Below are 17,931 nucleotides of genomic sequence, written 5' to 3'. Positions count from 1 at the left end.
TTGGCTGCTGTTGTTGAGGCAGGAGCTCCAGATGAAGTGGGAAGATTCAGGCCCAGGTTTTCCCAGACCTCATAGGTCCTAGCTGTCATTGTTAGAGCTGGAAACTGCATGTCGCTGTGGTTAGGCTATGGCTGTGTCTCCTGCACAGGAAGTCAGTTAACCATAGAAGTACTCAGAAAACAAACTGACAACCTATTTCTTCCCAGGTTCATCTCAGAGCAGCTCAATTCTTTTACCAGTATGCAAAGGAAAGAGCGAGCTTTGGAAGGCTCTTTTCAGTAGACCTGGTCAAAATCTTAAGCTACTAGTCAAAGAGCAGGAAATTCTGAAAATCAGAATTTAGTACAAAATCCAATGTAAACTGAGGGGATTTAACAAAATTTAGTGGAGAGTTTTAGCTCTACCAGTCATTTTCTCTTTAAAGTGTTAGTTAAAAAGAAACACCTGAAAAAAAATGCTATGGATATGAAAAAAGGTTTGAGAAGTTTGACTTCTAAATTCTCAGTGTCTTCACAGTTTTTTTCTTTCCCAAAAGCAGACATGTTTTGTTTTGTCTTCATATTAAAAGCTATTTTTTTATTTTATTTTATTATTATTTTTTTGAGACGGAGTCTCGCTCTGTCGCCCAGGCTAGAGTGCAGTGGCCAGATCTCAGCTCACTGCAAGCTCCGCCTCCCGGGTTTATGCCGTTCTCCTGCCTCAGCCTCCCGAGTAGCTGGGACTACAGGCGCCCGCCACCTCGCCCGGCTAGTTTTTTTTTTTTTTTGTATTTTTTAGTAGAGGCGGGGTTTCACCGGGTTAGCCAGGATAGTCTCGATCTCCTGACCTTGTGATCCGCCCGTCTCGGCCTCCCAAAGTGCTGGGATTACAGGCTTCAGCCACCGCGCCCGGCCTTAAAAGCTATTTTTTAGGCTGGGTGCAGTGGCCCACCCCTATAATCCCAGCACTTTGGGAGGCCAAGACAAGAGGATCACTTTAGCCCAGGAGTTTGAGACCAGTCTGGGCAATATAATGACACCTTGTCTCTACAAGAAATTTAAAAATTAGCCAAGCATGGCGGGGTGCACCTGTAGTCCCAGCTACTTGGGAGGCTGAGGTGGGAGGATCATTTGAGCCCAGGATGGGGAGGCTGCAGTGAGCTGAGATTGTGCCACTTCTCTCCAGCCTGGGCAACAAAGCAAAATCCTGTCTTAAAAAAAAATTACGTGACTAGAAATCAGGTAACAATTATCTAAAAGTGGTTATCTATTGCTGCGTAACACACCATCCTTAAACTTAGTCTTGTTAAATAAGGTCTTACTCTTCTTGTGATCTGTGGATTGGCTGGACAGTTCCTCTGCTTGCTGCCCTTGGACCTCATTCATGCAGTTGTAATCAGCAGAGAACTGGCTGTTCTTAGGATAGGGGTAGAAAAACTTTTTCTGTAAAGGTCTAGATAATAAATATTTTATGTTTTGATGGCCGTTTGGTCTCTGTCACAAATATTCAAGTCTGCCGGTACAGCACAAAAGCAACCACAGACAATATGTAAACAGTAGTGCGACTGTGTTCCCATAAAGCTTTATTTGTGGACTCTAAAATTTGAATTTTATGTGATTTTCACATATCACAAAATATTCTTCTTCTTTTAATTTTTCTAACCATTCAAATTGTAAAAAAATTTCTTATGTTTGCAGGCCATACAAAAATAGGCAGTGGGCCAAATCTGGCCGCTAGTTTAGAAGGTCCCCGGTAGTCTCAGTCACAGACCTGGCAGTTGCTGCTGGCTGGGGCGCCCTGGTTCCCCTCCACAAGGTCTTTCATCCTCCAGAAGGCTGAATTGGCTTTGTTCGTGGCACTTTCAGGGCAGCATTCCAAGAGGCGGAAGGTAGAGGCTGCAAGACTTCTGAGGCTGGCTCCAGACCTCACTCAGCATCCCCACTGCTCCATTTTAGTCAGAGTAAGTCACGAGTCCTGCCCAGACTCAAGGGATGAGGGAACTGACTCTACCTCATGATGAGATGAGCTGTGAAATATTGTGGCTGAGTTTTTCAGTTTACCCCAGTGAGTAATTGTCATGGGTTTACTGGTGTCTCCCCTTCATTTTTGAAGTCCTCAGCTCCAGTACCTCTGTTTTTGAAAACACAGTTGTGACAGATGTGATTAGTTAAGAAGAAGTCACGCTAAACTGTGGTGGACCCTAATCCAATATGACTAGCGTCCTTATCCAAAGGGAAAATTTGGAAACAGACATGCACACAGGGAGAACACCATGTGACCCCAAAGGCAGAGATCGGGGTGATGCGTCTGCAAGCCAAGGAATGCCAAAGATTGCCAGTTTCTTAGTTTGCTAGGACTGCTGTAACAAAGTATAGCTGTCCCTCAGTATTCTGGGGGAATTTGTTCTAGGACTTCCCTCAGATACCAAAATTCATGGATGCACAAGTCTCTTATAGAAATGGTGCAGTATTTGCAAATAATTTACATATATCCTCCTGTATACTTTAAATCATCTCTAGATTATTTATCATACCTAATACAATGTAAATGCCATGTAAATAATAGTTATACTGTATTGTTTAGGGAATAATGACCAAAAAAAGTCTATACATGTTCAGTACATACACAACCATCAGATTTTTTTTCTGAATATTTTTGATCTGTGGTTGGTTAAGCCCCCGGATATGAAGGGCCAACTGTGCCACAACCTGGGTACTTAAATAACAGAAATTTACTTTCTCACAGTTCTGGAAGCTAGATGTCTGAGATCAAGGTGTCAGTGGGGTTTGTTGCTTCTGAGAGCTGTGGGAGAAAGATCTGTTTCAGGTCTCTCTACTTGTTTTGTGGATGGCTTGTTTTCTTCTTGTGTCTTTACATCATCGTTCCTCTGCATGAGTCTGAATCCAAATTTATTTTTCTTGTAAGGACACCATTCATATTGGAGTAGAGTTCACCGTACTGACCTCATTTTAACTTGATTAACTCTGTAAAGATCTTCTCTTCAAATGAAGTCTTATTCTGAGGTTTTGAGGGTTAGAACTTCAAAATATGAATTTTGTAGAGACCCATAACAGCTAGGAAACTATCAGGAACTAGGAGAAAGGCACAGAACAATTCTTCCTTACTGCCCTTAAAAGGAACCAATCCTGCTAATGTCTTGATCTTAGACTTCTAGCCTCCCGGCTGTAAGAAAACAAATTTCTATTGTGTAAATACCCTGTTTGTGGTACTTTGTTAAGGTGACCCTAGGAAATTAGATTGTAAACATAAGCAAAAAGGCAGTTTTTTAAGAGTTGAAACTCTAACTGGATATCAACTAAAGGTTTCACCACATTGGCAATTTGACGTTTATCACCCAGATGCCACTATTCAAATCTGTTAACACATAAAACTATTCCAAAAGTCAATTTGAGAGATTTTACATGTATTAGTTACAAATACTAAGAATTTTCACGTTTCATACTTTTCCAAAATAGAAATTCAGACCGTAATATTCTTGATTTTAATTTATATTCTTACACAAACATGAAAACTTAAGTGGAAGCTGACAGTCAAAGACCAAAATGTTTAGGGATTAAAAAGGGGCTGTTGAACTTAAATGTAAAATCCAAAACTATAAAAACCCTAGAAGAAAACCTAGGCAATACCATTCAGGACACAGGCATGGGCAAAGATTTCAAGGCAAAAATGCCAAAAGCAATTGCAACGCAAGCAAAAATTGACAAATGGGATCTAATTAAACTAAAGAACTTCTGCACAGCAAAATAAAGTATCATCATAGTGAACAGACAACCTATAGAATGGAAGAAAAATTTCGTAATCTATCCATCTAACAAAAGTCTAATATCCAGAGTCTACAAGGAGCTGAAGCAAATTTACCAGAAAGAAAACCCCATTAAAAAGTGGGCAAAGGACATGAACAGACACTTATCAAAAGAAAGCATTCATGCAGCGAAAAAAATAGGAAAATAAGCTCAACATCACTTCATTAGAGAAATGCAAATCAAAACCACAAGGAGATACCATCTCATGCCAATCAGAATGGCTTATTAAAAACTCAAGAAACAACAGATGCTGATGAGACTACAGAGAAAAAGGAACGCTTTTACACTGTTTGGTGGGAGTGTAAATTATTTCAACCATTGTGGAAGACAGTATGGTGATTCCTTAAAGATCTAGAAGCAGAAATACCATTTGACCCAACAATCCCATTACTGGGTATATACTCAAAGGAATATAAACCATTCTTTTTATAAAGATACATGCACACATATGTTCATTGCAGCACCATTCGCAAGAGCAAAGACATAGAATCAACCCAAATGCCCATCAATAATAGACTGGATAAAGAAAATATGGTACACATAAACAATGGAATATTATGCAGCCATAAAAAGGAATGAAATCATGTCCTTTGCAGGGACATGGATGAAGCTGGAGGCCATTATTCTCAGCAAACTAACACAGGAACAGAAAACCAAACACTGCATATTCTCACTTATAAATGGAGCTGAACGATGAGAACACATGCACACAAGGAAGGGAACACCACACACTGGGGCCTGTTGGGAGTGGTGGGAGAGAGAGCATCAGGAAGAATAGCTAATGGATGTTGGGCTTAATATCTAATTGATGGGGTGATCTGTGCAGCAAACCACCATGGCACACACTTAGCTATGTAACAAACCGATTTATCCTGTACATGTAACCCATAATTTTAAAACAAAGTTGAAGAAAAGAAAAAAGAAAGGGGGAAAAAAGAGGAGGCTTTTGGTAACACCAATCTAACTTAATTTAATAGCTGGAAAAAAAAGGCATTTAAAAGATTTATGGCCAGGTGTGGTGGCTCACACCTGTAATCCCAGCACTTTGGGAGGCCAAGGCAGGCAGATCACGAGGTCAAGAGATCGAGACCATCCTGGCCAACATGGTGAAACCCGGTCTCTACTAAAAATGCAAAAATTAGCTGGGCATGGTGGCACATGCCTGTAGTCCCAGCTACTCAGGAGGCTGAAGCAGGAGAATTGCTTGAACCCAGGAGGCGGAGGTTGCAGTGAGTGGAGATCGCATCACTGCACTCCAGCATGGTGACAGAGCAAGACTCTGTCTTAATTTTTTTTTTAATTATGATTTATCTAAAGCCAGGAAGTTAGACAGAGTGGTAGGTGATTTACTGGGACCCAGGCTAGGTAAATACTGTGATCTTGTTAACGTTAACCTAATGCTCTTTCAACTAGCTTCTCGCCTTTTTAATTCAATTCAGAAAAGTAATGCTGTATATTTTAATTTCAATTTAGGGTTCATAAAGTTTTTTCTTTTTTTTTTTCTTTCTTTCTTTTTTTTTTTTTAGACGAAGTCTTGCTCTGTTGTCAGGGTGGAATGCAGTGGCACGATCTCGACTCACTGCAACCTCTGCCTCCTGGGCTCAAGTGATTCTCCTGCCTCAGCCTCTTGAGTAGCTGGGACTACAGGCACGCACCACCATGCACGGCTAATTTTTTGTATTTTAGTAGAGACGGGATTTTACCATGTTGGCCAGGCTGGCTGCATTCCTGACCTCGTTATCCACCCGCCTCAGCTTCTGAAAGTGCTGGGATTACAGGCATGAGCCACCGCACCCGGCCTAATGATTTTTAACATATCTATTTTCATCTTTGTTCTGAATACTAGGATTTATTGTCTCAATTTTATAGATAAGAAAATTGAAGATCAAGATCACTCAACATAATCAATTTAAGTGACAAAGCTTGCACCCAGGTCCTCAGATTCCAAACTCAGTCTGCTTCCTCCTACACTTCTGCAGCCTCCCTAATACTGAACAAAAGCATCTCAGAACTTAAAGCCGATTGGACCACAGAATCAGGTAAATCAGATCTTGCATTAAGTTGTGAAACCAAAGCTTCACTGTAAAAGCTCAATGATGAGTATCCTTAAAAACATTTTTTAAATAAAAGCAATCTTGTGCTTTCTTTGATAAAACAAACGATCAAAATACAATCTTCAAATTTCTGCCATGGATATGATGAGAGGTGTGTGGACTCTTATTTCATGGCATGAAAAGGCAGCTATGATGGAGAATACTCCTCATCAGGTAGGGTTTTGAAACATTTTGTATTTATGTGGCAGGCCAGTGTTACCCACTGTCGTCATAGTGTTGCCTTTTCCAAACTGTGAGATGGCACCAGTGGCTTCACTCCTCAGTTTACCAGAGTGCTCCAATCCTCAAGGGCTCCAGCTAAGCCAGAACTGTCAGTATTTTCTCACTTCTCATAACAGCATTATAGAGCTGGGTTTAATGAAGAGCGTGGTATACAGACTAGCAGACCTAACTTGGAATTCTGGTTCTTCCACTTGTTAGCTGGGACAATATTCTCTAGTTATTTATCTCTGTGAGCCTCAGGGTTCTCATCTATAAAATGTGAGTGATAACAGAGATCCTAGCACTATACTCAGCACATATTATTAATCTAAAGTATATGATTAGCTGGAAGGCCTATCTAAATCATTAAAGCAATTGGGGAAAGAGCACTGGACAGTGGTAGTCATTGGTGTTCATTCTTCGACCACTTTGTGTACATCCCAGACCATTTTTGTTTTGGAAGTTGTTAACATATTGTATCCCTTTTACCAGCTAAAGGATCATGTTCTCCTTTCTGTTTTGGCTTCTAGGGAGCCAAAATTGGTGGCCTAACCATAATGGCATTGCAGGACTGAAAGTCCTGTGGATTTTTGACCTGATGTTCCCTTTTGCTTGGTTGTTATTCTATTCAGTTTATATTTCTTCTGGGTCTAGTTTTCATTCTCTGTTTTGTTAAATGGCTGCTTATTAGCTCTTTTAAATCCATTGTGGGACAAAATCAAGTATGTAACTGGGTTATGGAAGAATCTCAACTTCTTGGAGGACAGACATGAAACATTTTAATTTCTTTCACTACCTGTTCCCAAGTCCCAGTTATACTCCATCAAATCATTCTTTATGCTTTAACAACATCTTAGGTGTAATTAACAACATCTTTCATGACGTTTGCTTCACTTTCAGCAGTTAAAATGTAGTCTGGGCGAGGCAAAGTGATTCATGCTTTTATAATCCCAGCATTTTGGGAGGCTAAGGTGGGAGGATTGCTTGAGCTCAGGAGTTTGAGATCATCCTGGGCAATATAGGAAGATCCTGTCTCTACCAAAAAAAAAAAAAAAAAAAAAATTAGCCAGGCATGGTGGCACGTGGATCCCATGTAGTCCCAGCTATTCAGGAGGTTAAGGTGGAAGGATTGCTTGAGCCTGGGAGGTTGTGACTATAGTGAGCTGTGATTGTGCCATGGCACTTCCTGGGTGACAGAGTGAGACCCTGTTTCAAAAAAAAAAATAAAGAGAGAGAGAGAAAGATCTGGTACAGCACAAAACTTCAATCTCCTATGTTTTCAAAGCCTCTCCGCTCCTCAGGGCTCCCACTCCCTCATTGGGTTGGGGTAGGGAAGAGGGAGGGAGAAAGAATCAACTTGTTTTTAATGGCTACTGAGGAGCCAGCACACTCTAGCCAATGTCCATGCCCAGTGTGACGGAGTTCATGCAGCAGTTCTTTGGAGACCCTTAAAGGCCCTTTCCCCTCCCTTGCTGCCTAATTCCCTGACCAGAAGATCCAACTCCAGCCCCACCTCACCTGCTTCCCTGCTCCCCGCCCACCTCTGCTCCATAGGGGCCCTGTGTGCAACATCCTCTTGTTGTAGTGCATCTTCATCAAGAGACAACCCTCCTGGGTGGGATAATAGCAAGATGGCTCAAGTCAGCTCCCTGTGATGCCCTGTGTCCAATGGTCCCATGGGAAACTCATGCTCATTGTCACACCCAGTGGTAGGTATGCAGCTGCTGCACCACCTGTCTCCACCTTCACGTCTCTCCAAGTCTCTGATGCAGATGCAGAAGAGCAAGTCTGCTGTGGATACCCAATCACGGGAAGGATGACCATCTCTCAGACTCCTCTTCTTCTGCCTGTCTTTTTATATAGTGGGCAGTGTTCCTCAGTGAGGGTCACACCATCTCCTAGGGACATTTTGGAAATATGCAGAGCTGTTATTGGTTGTCACAGTGATTGGGGGATCTTCCGATACTTAATGGGCCAGGGATTCCAGACATCCTGCAATGCACAAGACAATTCCACATGGAGAACCAACTCACATTTATCCATCTTTCTGGTGTCCTCCCAGACATTTTATAATGACATAGGCCTATAACTCAATTCCATTTTATGTAAAAAACACAAGGTATTTTTGTATAGCTTTGATATACATTGAATTTTCCAGAAACATAACTACCATGTAAATCAAGGGAAGATTATACAGTACTTGTTACTTTTGGAAACTTACCAAAGACTGTTCGCCTTTCGAATAATCACTTCGCTGATGGCAAAGCCAGTTGTGCTGTTTAAGTTGTCAAAATATCAGTCTGCATTTTATCTGTTCAGTTGGCAAAAAGTCTATGTATAAAAACAAATTTATTTACCCATTGTTTCAATATGTATAAAGACAAATTGTTGATGATATTCAACTTTATATTGACTTATTTTCTTATCAATGCAAACTTATTCATTACAAACAGGCCCACACCACTGACTACTTCGTTGTGTCTCCTAGAGTTGTGGTGCCCCAGGAAACACATATTATTTTAATAAGTTACCTCTCCTTTATTTATATTATCTCTATAAAGTTAGGGATTATATTGGCTTTGGGAGAAAATTATATACATATATAATTTTTTAATACAAAGTTTTATTGTCTATCCATTACATTTCAATTTGCAAATTGGCATTGCATGATATTTGTCACTAAATGAAGACCTGCAGTCCAATGGGTTTGATAGTCATTGATATAGACTGAGAAAGGAGGATGAAAGGGGTGATTACCTTTGCACCATCTCTTCCTTGTGATACAATTTTTATATCATCTCCTCGTGGTACAGTTTTCGGCCCCACATCTTACCATATGTGGATGCTGTCTTTGCTTTTTAGCTATAGGTCCCAGAGACCAAAACTAGGACAAGAAGACAAGTACCCCTCAATGTCTTGTGATAGGTATAAATTAGCTGATAATATTTGCTATTATTAATGTGCTGGTGATTTCGGGGAGGATATTGGGAATATGAGATAGAAAGGTGCTATTTTCCCTCTCAAGAATTCCAGTTCCTTCCTGTTTTATTTCTACTTTTCACCTTGTAATACATTAGTCACCAGGCCTATTTTATTACCTACTTTGGTTCAGGTACATTTAGTTCAATTCAGTTTACTCCAATTCCAGTTTGGGCAGAATCAATTGAGTTCCATAAGCATGTGTGCCAAGCCTATGTGGAGTACTATGAGGCTTCTACACGACTGAACAAGACAGTGTCATCAGTTGACCTTAGATGGTTTACAGTCTTGTGGGAGAGATGGGGTAGAATAAAACTCCTTCTCAAAGGCAGGAGGATTAGCTCAGGGCAGGGTTGGGAGAGGTCAGTGTTGGCAATGGTGAGAGTCAGGGAAGGAGAGAGAAAGGCAGGTGTCAGGGGAGGCTTAGCAGTCTTAAGTGGAAGCTACATCTTGCACCAATCCCAGCTTTCTCTGTGCTCTCTGTTAAGTTTGCTTAACACCTTCTGTCCCCGATTCATAAGGGACTCTGGGACTTAGAGTTGAGCAAGCATGAGCATGGAAAAGCCTAAATCCCAGGTTTAAAGTACTATGAAAAGAGATCTGGACAACTTCTCAAAAGGCTGTTTTGTTCTGACTGTCATCAACTTTCTGAGAGAACCTGCAGAAGTCTCAGAATTTCTGAGTTAGGCCTCCATTTCCTTTTCTATAGAATTAAGGGGCTGCACTAAATAGATTAGAGATGGCATCACTGTGGCAAGGATGCTGTCACTCCTCATGCTGGTGTAGGTGCAGACATGCTTAATCAACAGCGATACTTTTTCTTTTTCTTTTTTTAAGTTCTCTTTTGGAGACAGGGTCTTGCTGTGGTGCCTGGCCTGGAGTGCAGTGGTGCTTTCACAGCTCGCTGCAGCCTCCATCTCCTGGGCTCAAGTGATCCTCCCACCTCAGTCTCCTGAGTAGCTGGGACTACAGGCGTGTGCCACCACGCCTGCCTAATTTTAAATTTTTGTAGAGATACAGTCTCACCACATTGCATAGGCTGGTTATGAACTCCTGAGCTCAGCCAATCCTCCAGCCTCAGACTCCCAAAGTGCTGAGATTATAGGTGTGAGCCACCATGCCTTGCCTGTGACACCTTTTTTTGCTGAGTCTTAATACTTCCTAGGACTATTTTTTCCCAAATAACACCACAGGCCAGTCATGATCAATTGTCCAGAGTTGGCTCAGGAGCAGGAGCTCAAAGGGCACTGAGTAAGGAGTCAAACCCTTCTTAGGACCAAGTCTTGGCTTGGTCAGTTAACAGTTATGAGACCTTGACCAAGTCAGTTAACCAACTCGGGTGTTAGTCTCTTTTTCTGCTAAAATGGAAACAATAACCTCTAAGTCACAGGGTTTTAGAAAAGATCATCTGAGAACACAGATATCAGGCTTTGCAAATGGTATAGGGTTGGACCAATCTAAATAGTTCTTGCTACTCTATGGTCTCTGTAACATCCCATGCAGGATTTACTATATAGACTTACTGCACAGGCCCAGAGGAGAGTAAGCAGGCTATCTATCCATCTAAGACATTTGTTGCCAATTTTCTGCCAGTTTTCAGTTCATTTTCTCTCTCTAGTTGGAGTCAGAGTAGCGAGCCTGGCATGAGGCAGGTATTTGAAAACAGACTATAAGGCCAGCGGACTTGGGTTTGAATCCAAGATCTCTTCCCTCCTAGCTGTGTGATTTTCAACAAACCACTTTAGCACATGAGGCTCAGTTTCTTCATCTGTAATATGGGGGAAAATAATAGATTTGCATTAAAGAGTTACTGGGAGATTTAAATGAGCACATTGAACATTTATCCCAGGGCTTGCCATGTATTGTAAGTGCTCAGTAAATGGTACCAAATAGATTGGGTTGAAGGAAAAGTTCCATTACAGTGTTTAGAATTTGTCCTGGGTGGAAAGTTTTACACCCTACGTAACCTTTCCAGAAGATGTTTAGACCTTTTGTAATAATTTCAAGAGTCGGCCGGGCGCGGTGGCTCAAGCCTGCAATCCCAGCACTTTGGGAGGCCGAGACGGGCGGATCACGAGGTCAGGAGATCGAGACCATCTTGGCTAACACGGTGAAACCCCGCCTCTACTAAAAAAATACAAAAAACTAGCCGGGCGAGGTGGCGGGCGCCTGTAGACCCAGCTACTTGGGAGGCTGAGGCAGGAGAATGGCGTGAACCCGGGAGGCGGAGCTTGCAGTGAGCTGAGATCCGGCCACTGCAATCCAGCCTGGGCGACAGAGCGAGACTCCGTCTCAAAAAAAATAATAATAATAATTTCAAGAGTCATGAATTTAAGGGAAAGGCATCTCTACTTTTCTGGCTTAGACTCCCCTACAAAATAAACATGAAAAAAGGAAACATGGAAAAATGGAGCTGAACCCTTGCCATTCTGCTCTCTAGCCTGTCTTTCTGCCGTGCAGCTGCAGCTGTCTTCTGTGACCAAAGTTGTTGCGGCCCATTCTGAAGATTTTCTGCAGTTCTAGAAGAATTCAGTAAAGAATGAATTCCCTAAAAGAATTCCATGAAGGAATGCTTAATTAATCAAAGCTCTTTAATCAAAAAGTTATTTCCCCACAGGTTGGTTGAAAGTTTCTCAGCCAGTCTTTTGCTCAAGCATAACCCTGGAAAAATACTTCTCAGGTGGGTTAAATCTCAGGCAAACAAAATTATCCTTTATCCTGCACTCTAAAGAATAAGAAATTGTAGTATTCTAGAAAGTTCCTGGCATTAGCCACAGAAGGAAATTATAGGAATTCTTGACATTTCAGAACTTTGATGTGGCAATTTCTTTGAACATTCTTTTAAAAGGAGAGGTTTTTAAAAGACATTTCAATAGTTTCATTGTTGTACCTGAGCTTTCCTTATCCAGAGGACTTGCTCTGATTATCTGAGTGATACTAAGGAAAATGGTTTCCCTTCCAGTAAGGGCACAGCAAAGTGATTATAACAGAGACATGAATGTAAATTGCTGTGGGATAGAAAATTGACTGTATTGTAAGTGGCAACTGAAAGCAGAGAGCCTTTGCTGCCTTTTACGAACGGGACTCTGGCTGAATCACTCTGTCTCTTCCTGAACTTAAGTGTCTGGATATAAGGTGGGCCACTGTTTGTGACAGCTCTGAGTTTCCCAACGACTGTGCTGGGGGTGAGCATTGCCTAGCTGCCGTGATCTCAACTCCGCCTGAAACCCATGACCATATTTGGGCCTCCTTAATGCTCACTCCATCAATAGAAAATGCATCACAGCAGCAAGGGCAGCAACCACCACCAGAGTGGAAGAAAGACAAAAGGAAGGCAGGGAGATGGAGAGAGAAAGAAAGAAGGGCAGACAGCCAGAGACAGATGGGGAGAAATACACTGAGACCCATGGAGAAATGCTCAGAGAGAGACAAGACCTACCTAGTTGCAGACACAAAGGAAATGAAACAGAGGCAGACAGCTAGACCAGAGAGAGGAGGAAGTGAAGAGAGAATACCAGGAATAAAGAGGGAGAGATAGAAAGACCAAAAGTAGTATCTCTCTGTCTATCTATCTGTCTGTCTATCTTCTATCTATTATCTATCTATCTATCTATCTATCTATCATCTAGCTAGCTAGCAATCATCTATCATCTATCTATCTATCTCTCTGTGTATCTGTCTGTATTAGTCCGTTTTCATGCTACTGATAAAGACATACCCAAGACTGGGAGGAAAAAGAGGTTTAATTGGACTTACAGTTCCACATGGCTGGAGAGGTCTCATAATCATGGCAGAGGGTGAAAGACACTTATTATATGGCAGCAGCAAGAGAGAATGAGGAAGAAGAGAAAGTGGAAACCCCTGATAAACCCATCAGATTTTGTGAGACTTACTCACTATCACAAGAGTAGCATGGGAAAGACCGGCCCTCATGATTATCTACCTCCCGCTGGGTCCTTCCCACAGCATGTGAGAATTCTAGGAGATACAATTCAAGTCGAGATTTGAATGGGGACACAGCCGAACCATATCACTATGTATCTATGTATCTATCTATCTATGTATCTATCTATCTATCTATCTATCTATCATCTATCTATCTATCTATGACTTATCTATTATCTAACTATCATTTATCTATCTATTTTCTATCTACCCATTTAGATATACATAAATATATCTACATGCATGTTTATTCAACCCATTCACACACCAAAAAACTTGCTGGCCAGCGACCTAGTAGGGTCTCAACTCCGCAATTCCCCAGAGTTGGTAGGTATGCATTTGCTTAGGATGTAGAACATAAGGTACTAGTGAGCTCAGCTGCAACAACTCCCTTTCAAGAATAGGGTTCATGCCTCAGTACATCTGACAAAGGATCTGGAAGAAAAAAGCCCTCTTTGCTTGGAAAATTATTATCCAGTACTTCTAACCAATTCCTTATGTCTAATTTAGACTTTTCAGAATTAAAAAATGCTAGATTAGCCCTTAGTAGGTTTAGGTTTTTCTTTAATATCAACTCAAATTATGAGAAAGATATTTCAAAACCCAGGTTCCCGGTCCATTCCTTCTCTGTCATTGGCTTCCCTGGCCCCTTTGCTCCACTAACCCAGTCCACACTGGAGATGAGATTTGTTTAACAACTGAGTGCTTTAGAGTGTTTTAAGTGCCTTACTTTTGTTTGCTTTTGAAACAGTCTCACTCTGTCACCCAGGCTGGAGTGTAGTACCTAGATCCTAGCTCATTGTCACCTTGAACTCCTGGGCTCGAGTGATCCTCCCACCTCAGCATCTCGGGTAGCAGGGACTACAGGCATGCACCAACACACTCAGCTAATATTTTATTTTATTTTTGTAGAGATGAGGTTTCACTATGTTGCCCAAGTTGGTCTTGAGCTTCTGGCCTCAAAGGATCCTCCAGCTCTACTTCCCAAAGCTCCAACACTGGCCAGCACCTTACTTTTGCTAGAAATTTTATCTTACCTGTGAGAAGTTGTAAGCTGCATCCTCACTGTCTTGCCTAAAACATGGTAGATATGAGTTGAAATGAAGTAACTGGTTTTATTTCTGTCTGCATTTCCATTTCTGGCAGGAAAGGGTTCAATTTTTGGCACAAATTCCTTTCCTGGATTTATGCCCATAGTCCTGGAAGAGTTTAGCTATCAATCTCCCAAAATTTGATTGATTTGTCATTTTCTGATGCTGGAATGAGTTTGTTAGAGGAAATTTATGAACACGTTACCCTAACTGGCAAGAGCCTTGAGTGTGGAGGATTTCCTGAAGAGACACTCCAAGAACCTTCTGTGGCTTTTTGTTTTTCCTTTGGATGTGGTACGATTTTTATGGTCTATTTGTTATAATGCTTCCCTGACGTAAAATACTCATACAGCATAAATAACCTCTCCCTGAAATACTTAGAATCTTTTCAATCTGGAAGTCTGAGCTTAAGCTCCCTGCTTTAAATACACTGCAGACAAATTATCCACTGGAAGAGACAGCAAGTTCCTATCAGGCCAAAACAGTACTTTTTACTATATTTACCCATTCTTAGCATGCCTAAGTACACAGACTTGGTGTTTAGATATTTCGATGCTATGTTGTTTATTGCACAAAAATTAATTATTAGTATAACTTCTTGTTGGATTATGTCTTTCAATCTTCTTTTTCCCACTTAGTGTTTTTTGCATTGAGTTTGATTTTGTCTGGCACTAATATTGCCCCTTCTGCATATTTTGGCAGCATTCATATGGTATCTCTTTGTCTATTCCTTTATTTTCAACCTTCCAGTGTCATCCTGCTATATCTCTTATAAATGGCATATATTTTTATTATTTGTATTGTTTTATATCAGATAAGAGTATCTTTCTAAGAAAATTCATTCTTCTTTCATTTTTAGGGTTCTAGTTCCTCTCCCCAAAATTTATCATCTTAACCATTTTAAGTGTATATTTCAATTGTATTAAATGCATTCATAGTGTGCATCCATCACCATTATCCATGTCCATAACTCTTTTCACCTTGTAAAACTGAAATTCTAAACTCTTATAACTTCCTATTTCCCCCTCCCTCCAGTTCCTGGCAATCATCATTCTACTTTCTGTCTCTATGATTTTGAATACTCTAAGTACCTCATGTAAGTAGAATCATACAGTACTTGTCTTTTTGGTTTATTTCACTTAGTATAATGCCCTCAAGATTTATCCATGTCGTAGCATATGTCAGCATTTCCTTCCTTTTTAAGGCTGAGTAGTATTCCATTGTGTGTAAATACCACATTTTGCTTGTTCATTCATCTGTCAATGAACACTTGGGTTTCTTCCATACTTTGGCTATTTTGAATAATGGTGCTATGAACATCGGTATGCAAATATCTGTTCAAGACTCTACTTTCAATTCTTTTGGGTATATACCCAGAAGTGGAATTGTTGAATTTTAAGAATATCTATCTTTTTTTTCTTTCTTCCTTTTTTTTTTTTTTTTTTAAATGTCTCTCACTATCACCTAGGATGGAGTGCAGTGGCACAATCTCGGCTCACTGCAAGCTCCGCCTCCCGGATTCACGCCATTCTCCTGCCTCAGCTTCTTGAGTAGCTGGGGCTACAGGTGCCCGCCACCATGCCCAGCTAATTTTTTGTAGTTTTAGTAGAGACGGGGTTTCACTGTGTTAGCCAGGATGGTCTTGATCTCTTGACCTCATGATTAGCCCACTTCGGCCTCCCAAAGTACTGGGATTACAGGCGTGAGCCACCGTGCCCGGCCAATATTTGTCTTTCAAAAGAGGCATTTAACTCATTCATATTTATTGATTTGGGTGTATTCTGGCCACTTTCATATTTTATACTTATTTATTTACTGATGTGTTCAGCAAATATTTTCTCCACATTTTTGTTGTTTCTCAGATGGAGGGTCTTTGAATTGTGGTTGTAACCATGGTGATGATGAATAACAGAAATACAGTTTTTGATGCCTTGTCTTGAAAAAAGGATACTTGTCTTGAAGTTAACAATGTCAGAAGTTGGTAAAGCCTCTTAGTAATGATGGCCAAGGGGGTTAGGCTTAGTCGTAATGGCATTTAACTGCAACAAAGATGCTGTGGACTTGGAGTCATTCTGGACTTTGAAATGGCAACCCCCACTCCCCAACACACACACACTTGCTATGAGACCTTGACTATTTAACTAACCTCCACACTCACTGGTTTCCTCATTTGTATGAATGCCGGAGTGACTGAGGGGATTAACTGGAGCAACATGGGAAAGCACTTTCCACAATTCTAGGCTTATTGCAGCGTCTTAACAATGTCTACATAAAAATAACACATCTCTTTTGGTTTGTGGTTTGTTTCCTTTTCAGAACTGAGGTCTGGTTGGTATGCAGGAAAAGAAGGCATGTGAGCTATGTTATCTGCTTGTCATCACAAGAGGAACAAAGTGGCAGGCCATGGATTGAAACACATCCGGAGCATTGGGGTGGGCCTTGGAATTCCGCAGTGAAGACTCCTAGATAAGGAAATGCCAAGGGTGGGGGCTGCTGAATAGCGTGGGCTTCCGCTGGCCAGCCACAAGGTTCTTTTGGGAAGGCAGATGAGAAGGGAATGTGGCTTCCAGAGCCACCAAATAAGGAAGGACATCATCTTTCTCCACTTCATCCAAGTGTGAATGTCAGCAACCAGAGTCACTTACTCCATGCCTTCTCACTACCCACTAAATGTGATATTGGAAGGACCTAGGACAAGCGCTGAGCAAAGTGGCACAGTCAAGAAATTCTTATGGACAAATCAAACATTCCTTTAAGTTTTCAATATGATTTCTAACCTCTATTTTTTTTCCTTTTCCTTCTTTTACCATACAGAATTTATCTGGAAAAGAGGACAGCTGTCTTTTAAAGGCAGGAGTTGCTCTAAACATCCCCAAGTTCTCGTGATCACAGCCCCGCCGCCCTTGCCCAGTGAGATTTGTCCAGGGTGGTGGGTCTGATCTGTAACTAACCCAAACTGACTCCCTGGGGAGCCATTCAGTTGTGCCTCCAGAAGTCATTTCCTTGCCAAACATTCCTTTTCAGGGAGAGGACCTTTTCATCCCCTGGTAAACAATCCCCAGCCTGCACAGAGCAGAGAGGGGTGTCTGTCCCTCTCCTCGTTCTCCACTTAGTCGTGAGCTGATTCCAACCCCAGAGGCGTCAGTCTGCTCTATAAATTCCTTTGTGAAACCTGAGAGCCTTGGCGCTGAAGGAGAGCAAAGATCTTGGAGGGGTTACAGTTCCCCTCCTCCCTAAAATATCTGCTTGTGTTGGCAGCAAAAGAGTATGTTTTTGCAAACAGGCTCTTCCCTTTCTTATGAGAATTCAGTTTAGAAGCACTGCCAGGCTCCTTCTCAGTGAGAGAAGTAAGATCACCTCCCTTGCAGGTCTGCACAGGAAAGAGATGACATGCCTGGGGGGATTCGTCTAGTTAAAATAATCTGAGCCTCTTTCTCAACCAGTCACTATTAGAAGGGGCATGGTTGCCAGGAGGCAAGGAGTGCTAACCAGCCCTCAGCCCTGAGGTGCGGAGGCCAGCTCTTTAGTTTCAGTCACTGTGGTTTTTAAAATGGGAGAATGGAATGAAGGAAGGAGGGAAGGAAAGGAAGAGAGGAAGAGAAGAAAGAAGGGCGGGAGGAAGCAAAGAGGGAGGAAAGAAGAAAAGAGACCTTGAAAGAAAATGAGACAAGAAAGATAAAAAGAAAAAGAGGAGGAAAGAAGGAAACTTTCAGTTCATCGACCTTCAGCTGGACCATGACCTCGCACAGCCACCATGGTACCCTCCTCCTCCTCCATCAGCCTCCCAGAGCATTTGTG

At 41.5% G+C, this 17,931-nt stretch overlaps 1 long non-coding RNA gene across 1 annotated transcript in view; it reads left to right on the top strand.

Annotated features, from left to right (window-relative positions):
* The window catches only part of LOC123566837 (uncharacterized), a 117,204-nt gene extending 99,383 nt beyond the window's left edge, over positions 1-17,821 (top strand). The window contains exon 3 of the long non-coding RNA XR_006689487.3: positions 16,450-17,821. This is a non-coding gene — a long non-coding RNA (uncharacterized lncRNA). The remainder of the gene's footprint in view (positions 1-16,449) is intronic.
* Positions 17,822-17,931: the final 110 nt, after the last annotated feature.

This window comes from Macaca fascicularis, chromosome 9 (assembly GCF_037993035.2).
Source record: "Macaca fascicularis isolate 582-1 chromosome 9, T2T-MFA8v1.1".
Classification (NCBI taxonomy): domain Eukaryota; kingdom Metazoa; phylum Chordata; class Mammalia; order Primates; family Cercopithecidae; genus Macaca; species Macaca fascicularis.
Note: the sequence above shows the minus strand (reverse complement) of the source record. Positions and strands in the feature narration are given on the sequence as shown.